Source organism: Sinocyclocheilus anshuiensis, unplaced genomic scaffold, assembly GCF_001515605.1.
Source record: "Sinocyclocheilus anshuiensis isolate Anshui unplaced genomic scaffold, SAMN03320099.WGS_v1.1 scaffold396, whole genome shotgun sequence".
Classification (NCBI taxonomy): Eukaryota; Metazoa; Chordata; class Actinopteri; order Cypriniformes; family Cyprinidae; genus Sinocyclocheilus; species Sinocyclocheilus anshuiensis.
Window position 1 is genome coordinate 1,045,774 of NW_015558623.1, and position 9,882 is coordinate 1,055,655.

General features: G+C 35.8%; 1 pseudogene; it reads left to right on the forward strand.

Moving 5' to 3' along the window:
- Positions 1 to 9,882, forward strand: part of LOC107680710 (contactin-3-like) — a 63,332-nt pseudogene that overhangs the window by 10,254 nt on the left and 43,196 nt on the right.

Below are 9,882 nucleotides of genomic sequence, written 5' to 3' on the forward strand. Positions count from 1 at the left end.
CCGGTCTTTCAGCCGGTCAGCCTGATATGCTTGGAGCATCACCATCGTGTGCAATGAAGCGACAGCCCGACCTGCTGTTGCTGCGTATGCCCTGGCATCCGTTTTTTTTTTTTTCTTTAGCGAGATGACAAGGAGGGGATTCTTAGAGGAAAAAACGGCCTCTTCCATTCCTTCTAAATGTTTATATGGAAAACAGGAAGAAAGGAAGGCTCACCTGAGCTCCAACGAGTTGGTGTTTTTTCAATGTATGCTTCAGACACGGGTCACGACGAGGCGTTCCCCATAGCGACCCCTAGAGGACGCAGTTCAAAGTTCCCATGAAAGGGAAATATATTTCTCCCTTTCTAAAAATCCTAGTGTGTCAAACCATTTAGCATATTCACAAATATCATGTAAATAAATGTGCGTTTTTGTCAGCCAAACTTCTTAAAATAAAATAATTACTTGAAATATCCATGAGGAAGTTTATATTTCAATAATTTATCAAGACATTCGCATGTTTACACTTCTCTGATGTTGGTTAATAGTCACATTGACATGCAGGTACACAAATAAAATATTTATATTTTTAGTATTTACATTATTTTTATTTTAAATTTTTATGATTTAATTATTATAGCGTTTTATCAACTCACAAACACACTGCAGTTCTTACATTAATAGCCCAGTGTGGGAACCCCGGTGTAATGTAATGTTTAAATGCATTGTATGATGCTGATATCAAAGAATGGAATATATTTTCCCTCCTCCTCCCCAGCACCACCTGTAGAGATCTGTTATGGGGTCTAACCATTTCTTGCAGCAGCCTGTCCTTTTACTTGTTATTTTGACTAAGCTAAACAAATTCTTGTGATTGCTCAGCAACAGCAGCATAGCATATCTTGTACACCAAAATGAAGCTTATGCACATTACATTCCTCATGCCAGTAAATGCTGGTTGAAATCATTCACTCAGAGAGTTGTCATGATTGAACTGTATTTTTATTAAATGTAATACAAATGGATTTTCTCTGTCTCAGTCTCATCAGCACAAGCAGAAGACACAAAGTTTCTTGGTCCAAGCTGGAAAAAGGAACCAGAAGATATAATACTGCCTATCCATTCTGCTGAGCAGGAGGCTGTTTTAGCCTGTGAGGCATCAGGAGTCCCTTCCCCTCAGTACAGGTATGAGCATGATGTTCTGTGCTAGCAATTTATGCATCCTTTCATTGCTATTACAAACCATTTAAGTGGTTGGTTTTGGCAAATTGGCAGTTTATTCCCATAAGGATCAACTTGAAAAGTAATGGCACGGATTGCTATTGATTTTCCAGGTGAGAGGCAATTTATTTGTCCTTCGTGTTTGCCGTTGCATAAATCCAGTAAACTACTGTATTTCTAACAGCCTATCCCAGTGGCATCCTGCTGTGACCCATTTTCCATTTGCTTTCCAGAGTTTCACCAGTTTCAATTTTAAATGTGCATCAACTGCTTTACTAAAGACTCATCTAAAAAAAAATTAAAAATTACAAAAACAGCAATTTAACCTACTTACAGAGATATGTTCAAGATTCATTACTTCTTTGGTGTGTACACATCTCAGCTAGAGCTTTAGGAATTAGCATGCCAAATTTATCTTTCTGAGAGGGTAATGCATGCTACTGTAAGGACGGAAATTGGCTTTGAAAATGGGAGGGGTCTAAATGACTAATTTGTGCTAGAGATTCTAAGATACTGTCCCGCATATTCCCTGGTGAGGCGTCTGCTCTGAAAATAGCAGCGTGCTCCATGCTCTGTGGTATATTGTGTTTCGTAGCTTGGGTCAGCATCATGTAAATGCTCAGGCAAGCACAAGGGAGGGAAGTAATAACCTTGTGAGTGACATTGGATTTAAACGCTTACATTTCCCTTTAGTGCGTCTTTGTGGAAAACACAGATTTAACCGAACATTACGAGAGTATCAATATACAGGAAAAAGAAGAGCACAGTGACAGTTGAAGTCGTGACACTACCTTTACTTTTACACGGACAATACAGCGATAGTCTCCAAGGTCGAATAAGTTTGACTTTCGACCCAGCTCTTGGTTTATGTATGCAGATATGTAACCATAAATAAATGCTGGTGGAAAGGAAATGAAGTGGCTTATGCATATATTCAACAATATGCAAAATAGTCATTTTCAGCTTTGTCACATTGAAATACACTGCACTTCCTTTAATTCTTTAATTCCTTTCTCACAGATATTAGGTATATTTGGTTTTGGATTGTCATGAAAATAATTTTACCGAACCAACTGGCAGTGTGATTGCTTTTAAGCATTTCGTTTTGTTTTAGCATTTGCCTTTTTGCACAGTAAAAGAGAGGAAAGAGTCTAGCAACCAGTGTTGGGAGCTAACAGCGGCACAACTACATTTGTCAGTAGTGTGACAGTTCAGTTCAGTTGTTTTTCAAATAAAATCCTTTCTGGTAACAAACTACTTTTTTCAATGAGTAACAGTGTAGTATGACCAAACAGCCCCCTTTCTGATGGACATTTTTCTGATAGCAAATCATTTAATAGTAAGCAGTTAATTTATCTCATATGAAGTGTTGGAAAGAATGTGTTCTAATGAATCAGTTTTTTTATACAGTTCATGTAAATTAAAAAAATTTCTGCACAGATTTAAGTCTTCTTGTTAATTTCTAATTAATTTAAGCATAATGATTTTATGAAAATTAAAGTTTTTTTATTATTATTATTATTATTATTTAATTCTGAAGTACAGTATTTTTACAGTATTTTGTTCATTGCTATCTTTTTGACTACTTTGTAGTTGTGCTTAAAGTAAATCTAAGGTTGATGTTGTCACCCTAATTGAGATTTTTAATTTCAAAAACTTTTCATTTTTAATAAAATTATAAATTGTGATAGTATAGTTATGTATTTTTTTTAAAGAACAGTAGTTTAACTACTGAATTTATTCATTAAATTTGCTATATTAACAATTTGGCAAGCTTCAGTTTTAAAAAACTTCCCCAACATTCATACCAGCTGTGTATTGTCTTGCTTTGAAGACAACCTAGATTTAATCAGTTCTGGGGACATTTTCTTTTTGTGTGTCTTTTGATAAAACCTACACCCATCATTCAATGAACTTTACAACAATACACCCAGACACGGATAAGATCGGTGACACTCTAAAGATAATTTCTTGACATTTGCCAAGTTATCACTGACAGTAAATTCTTCAAGGCTGGTCTTATAAGATCCAATCTGGTCAAGAGACACCCGAAAGGTTCGGTCCACCCCAGCAGTCATTTTGAGTGTGTTAGCTGTTAACAGTTGAGCCAGCTAATGTTGACTGAAGGATGGCCAATTCTGCTGCAAAACCGTAAGAGGAGGAAGAGTCTCCAAAGAACATCCAATTACTTTCTTTGTCAAGAGAAATTGTCAGTGTTCCAGCAGAGTCTGGTGGTATTTCAGCGTCTGCAGGGGCCGATGTGAACTTTGAGAACACAACATGCCAGGCTATTTTGCATCTTGGTTTCAGATTCCATGGAAAAGTAACTCAGAGCTGAGTCAGAGAAGAGCACTTGGCTGACTTCTGCTTTTCTCTCAAAAAAGCTTATTTTGTATTTTATTACATTTATTAGATTATATAAAAATCAATACATGTATTTTGCTTGCATATTTATATAGCAAAATACACAATTTATAGCATAAAAAACATCAAATTCATATACAATACCATGCAAAAGTTTATTATGATTTTTAGTGGTTTTGAAAGAAGTCTTTTATGCTCACCAATGCTGCATTTATTTGATCAAAAATAGTAATATTTTGAACTATTATTACAATTTAAAATAACTGTTTTCTATTTTAATATATTAAAATATATTCCTGTATTGCAAAGTTGAATTTCCAGCAGCCATTACTCTAGTGTCACATGATCCTTCAAAAATCTATTTAATTTGCTGATTTGGTGCTCAATATACTTTTTTTCAGGATTCTTTTGATGAAAAGAAAGAACAACATTCATTTAAAATAGAAATGTTTGTAACAATGTAAAAGTCTATGTAAATGTAAGTGGAATGTAAATCAAAATTTTGAATGGTAGTGTGTATATATCTATCTATCCAGTTATATATACCAGTTAACATTTTCTGACTGTATCCTTAACTAGACCACAACTGACTTTGCTTCTAATAAAAATATTTGTTTTCCTTCGCTGATTTGTTTTTCGTTCATCATGCTCGTAATAATTTATTTCTTGAAATATCTGAAGGCCAAGATTCCCCCCCAAATATCAGAGAAGTTGTAATAAAAAATTAAGTAGACTTCCTCCTCCCCCTAACAGAGATTTCTGTGAAAATAACACAACTATTGTTACTAAAGTTAAACCATGATAAACTGTTGTAAGGGTGTTGATGTGTCGTTTGAAAAGCTTTAATTTCTGTTGGTGTTTCTCCACTTGTTTTGTCGGCGCTGTTTGCTGAAGTTGTCTGTCTGTTTGAGGTGTTTAGCAGAGTTGTTTGACTTCCCCAATAGTGTTTTTAAAGTAGAACATTCTCAGTAGAGTTCAAATGTGTCACACAGGTTTAGCAGCCTGTGTTGTATTGCCCAACACCTCACATAAGCAATTGTATTTTCACACATCTACAAAACATGCTGATGTGCTTCATTCACACCACTTATGGTCTGCGCTTTGAAGAACATTTAGCGCTTAACATGTAAAAGCACAGGGCGAAAGATTTTCAGCATGCCGGCATTACGCAGAAAAAACATCACAGTGCAGTAACAACCCTGACCCTAGCATATCTCTGGGATTCTGTGGTTTGTTCTTTTTGGTCCAGCAAAAGCGTAGATGCATTAATGTGGTAGTGTGGGTCTACAGGGAGGGATAAGTTAGAACATGAGGGAATTTGAGGCCACAGGACAGCAATGACTTCTACCCACAATCCTTTGTGGGCTCTTGTGGTCGACAAACACTCGTAAAGCAAGAATTTATATTATACATTTATGCATTTAGTCTGCTAAATGTATAATGTAAATTCTTTTACATTATACATTTATCCAAAATGTATAATGCCTTTATTCAAAGTGACTTACAAAAGAGGAACAAAAGCAATTCGCTAAAGAGCCAACAATATCCGTTATGTACAATGGCAGGTTTATTTGATAACTAGATTAGGAAGCAAGCTAGAGAAGAAGAAAACTTTGTGTGTGACTGTGCAAGTGCATTGGTTTAATGGTTTGTGGTGGTTAAGTGCTTGCTGAAAAGGAGTGTTCTTTAGGTCTCAGCAGTTAGATTGGAGGTTTGCAGCTCATTCCACCAAAGAGGAACAGAGAGAGTGAAGGTTTTGGAAAGGGACTTTTTGCCTCATTGTGAAGGAACAACAAGGCGTTGCAAGTAAACTTATTTTTCGTTTATTTTAACAACTTGCATATAGGGTATGCATTTTTATCAGTTTATGCTTTCCTGGGGAATCAAACCCATGACCTTGGCATTGGTAGTGCAAAAGAAGTTCTGTTTTACTCACAGTCACTTTAGGTCTCCCTGTGCTGCTGTTTTAAATCCTTTGAAAGAGCTCAGAATCTGTTTTCCCAGCATACATTTAACCTGACAGGATTTTCAACCTGCCTAGCATGCTTTCGAGATTGTAAGGATTTGAACCCTGGTCCATGGAGCAGGCAGTCATCAGAGACGAGAATGTGAAGGAGAGCTGGTTAAAATGCAGAGATTACACAGAGAAAGTCAGAGGTGCTCTTGTGTCGGCCCTCATTAACTTGACTCCAGCGTGATCTTTGTTGAACGCAGGTTGCTTTCTCAGATGTATGAAGCACTGCGGAGTATTCTTTTGGAAAGATAATTGGAGCTGACTGTTTTGTACGTCACCATTTTTATTTTTTTGCACTTTCCATGTGCACTTTTCTGATATTTTTCTAATGAGCCGGTGTAGGCTTTGTCTCTGGGCAGTTTGTTAATGTAGTCTGAAGTAACATAGACATTAGAATGATGATTATGATGATGTAGACGTTAATCGTGACAGTAATAATAGCATGAGGATCATGATACTGATGGAGGCTTGGACAGTTCGGTGTGCAGGGGCAGCATAATTGTCCATTAAACTTCTCAGATAACTTTTGGTCGTGGAAAGAACAGCACTGGAGACCCTAGGCCCTCTGCTCATTATCTGAAAATACTTCGGCTCCCTTTCACTAATAAGCCTTTTTGATTCTTGTTAAGGGGCTCCTTGGAGACTGGATTGTTTGTAATTCGTCGTCTAGCCTTTAAAAGCGATCATTCATGCACCAATTACCGTCAGGATACATGAATTCTGTTACCTTAACCTACCACTGTGATTGTGATCGTTGCTGTCCTGTAGTATGATTTCAAATAGGACTGAATACAAAAAGAGCATCTTATCCATGGAAAATCAATAAAAAATCTTTGAGATTTAGAGTGTATGATGTTAGGGTCTTTTGAATCTTTAGACACAATGTGCTTGTCGCTGGTCCAGTACACTCAAATGGTACTAATATGTACTCTTCATAGGTAGATGTAAGGGAACCTTTGAGAGCACTGCCCCAGTATCAAGCTGTTGTATTTAAATTCATGTTATTGATCTTATTGTGAATGATTCATCCATTCATATGCACATAAAAAATGACCTCGTAATTTGTAATCAAAATTAATTTGTGAAACAACAGACTTCTCTCTGGTGATGTATACTGGACTATTTTGTCTGCATATACCCCACCCCTTTCTTACAAATTCAGCTCTGCCTCCATCCAATCAACAACTAATGCACTGAACCAAGTCCCTGCCATATATATTTTTATTTTTTAACAAACCATTTCACTCAGATACACGTTACAATGCAGAAAAAAAAGGATCTGTTGCTACTTGTGTTACATTGTGTCTATTTTGTTTCAAGTATTTTTCCCCTCATTAAAAGTTTTATAGTTAATAAAATGAGAAGCACTTTTGAAAAATATGACATTCACTTAACATAAAGAGAAGGGGGAAGAGAGGGTGGTAGAGGGCATGCTATTTGAATTAGCATTACATTTTTTTTTCCCTGAATACTCATACAGCATCTCAGCACATGTGGTAGAAATCAATATTTCCTATTTATTCTAAGGCTATTGATCCATCAGAAGCAGCTCGCCTCTGAGTTCTGAGATATATTTAATTTTCTAGTCTAAACTGAAAAAAAAATAAAATAAATAAATATAGATGAGGCAATGAAAAGTAGTCAAGACTACAGGTGCATCTCAATAAATTAGAATGTCGTGGAAAAGTTCATTTATTTCAGTAATTCAACTCAAATTGTGAAACTCGTGTATTAAATAAATTCAATGTACACAGACTGAAGTTTTCCACGACATTCTAATTTATTGAGATGCACCTGTATACCACTTATGTTGTGTGTAAAATATGCATATTAACAACACATGCAATTGTATTATTATAATCCTTTATAAATGTTAATATTGTTGCATATTGTTTTTTTTCAGATGCTACTCTTGTAGAGTTCTTCCATATGTCTGCATTGGCAGCTCAAGCAACAAATGACGTGTCTTACAGCCTCATGATTCATCTTACCTACAGAAATATTTATAATAACTGAAATATGGCATTATAGTGACCAAATCTTGAAATCACAGATATTCAGTTTTCATAAAAATTAGAAGAACTATTGTTGTGTTTAGGTGGTCTGTGGATGTTCTGATTTAATCAAAGTTGTTGGAGAATGGCTAGTCTACACTAAGAAGTAGATGACAACATTATTTTGTGCAGGGGTATATGTACCAACACAGATGATATTAGATCCTTTCAGGATAACACACTGGTTATTTCATTCATTTTATTCACAGAGGGGCCCACTTCATGTGGGATGCAGGAGCTTTGTTGATTCATCACGCTATTGAAAGTGTATTAGAAAACTAGATTAGTTTGATGCTATAATATTATACTTGACTACTTTGTGAGAACACAAATATTGTCTGTATTTACAACAAACAGCCTCGCAGTAATCAACTGTGTAAGCCTGCAGGCCGAATGTCACAGTAAATTATATCAAATACAGTGGCTATGATATTAGACTCACAAATGATGACTAAAGGAGTTAGATTAACTTGACTGCCACACTGAGATCAATAAATAATGCAGCAGAAATGGGCTTCGGAGAGCTGCAGTAAATCTACACTTTGTTGTCTGTCAGATTTGGGAGAGACTAGAGTCTCCAGTTACTTTTTAAAACCGCATTGTCCACCGGCCCCACTCATTAGTTTTTCACACCATTGTGGAATAATGTAGATCCTGCCAACACCTTTATTTCCCCATTGTTTCCATCATTCCAAAGGTTTTCTGCCAAGTTTTCACTCTCAAATGCCTGATTCAGCACAACTCAGGATGATTTTTAAGGTCAGTTCTGAATAGTTGAGTGCTAGATATCTAATGATGTGAAAAGGTCTGAGTTGATGCATTTTTCCCTGTTACAGAAGTTGGCATTCATTCTATGATTACAGTTATTGATTAAGCTGGTTTTCTGATGGGAAACATTCCACTTTTATAATATCATTTTCCTACTTTGTAATGGCATCAGCAAGAATAATAAACCCGCAAATTAGGAAGAATGTTATTGCATTTCATAACAAAATAGCAGCACAAGCACACTCTTCAATGAAAATATTTTACAAAAATATTTTTTTCACCCTTCAAAATACATAAATAGTATTTGGATGATTTTGCTGTATGTTGTTGGAACATGTCCTTAGTGAATATGACGAACTTCACATGTGGTTACTCTTAAACTCGAGGTAAAACACACACACACACACACACACACACACACACACACAAAAATCATACTCTTAAACTTATAACCACAAATACGTAAGTATTATGATGTATTATAATTGTTGTTATGATTATTCATGAGTTGATATATTATACGTTTTTTTTATAATGCATTATGCATTAATTATAATGCCTTAAGAATACCCTTATAATGTATTAAAAATACAGGCTTCATAGAAAGTGTTACCAAAAATTATTTAGCAACAAGCAGCATTTTGTCAAGCAGTCCAAGTTGCTGTGTTTAATTTGCTCTATTTCTTCACACTCCATATTTAATATTTTTATATTCCACATATAACTGTAGCTAAATAATTGAAATCACACTGAAAAATAATGAACCTTTCATAGTTTTTCATAGCAATTTGATCACTGGAAACTAAAACCAACCAACTCACGACTAAACATTGCACATCTTCAAGGTCAATAAATAATTAGATATTTCTTATTCTTAAGCACTGTTTGCTTTCTTTCATCAGTTATTAGTCTGCAGAAGAACAAAGAAGGGAAACAAATGTCACAAATGTCAGTTGTTTCATGTTGAATCTGGCTGTATAATGAAGCAAGCTTCATCTGATCGATGCATGTGATGCATGTGATGGAGTTAGCTTCTCTGGAGACCACAGTCCTGATTGTGTTTGCGTCTCTCCAGATGGTCTCTAAACGGAACGCTCATTGATCTTCATGGTGACGAGAGGCGTCGCCTGTCTGGGGGTAACCTGATCATTACCGGCCTGGATCGGGACCAAGACAGCGGTGTCTACCAATGCACTGCCTCCAACAACCGGGGAACCATTCTCAGCCAGAGAGCCACACTACAGTTTGCATGTAAGTTATGTGAAAGTTTTTGTTAAAATTAGAGTTTTTGGTTAATTTATCAAAGTACTGTATTCTATGCTTTTTTCCAAAGCCACTATATATATAAAAGATAATAAATACATATTACTGTTTTTTTTACTGTATTGAAGTCTAACTGAAATATCTAAATCCAACATAGCAACATAAGCTCAACCAATATCAAGTTTGTGGCTCGATTTGTCCAAACAGTGGCAAACCGGC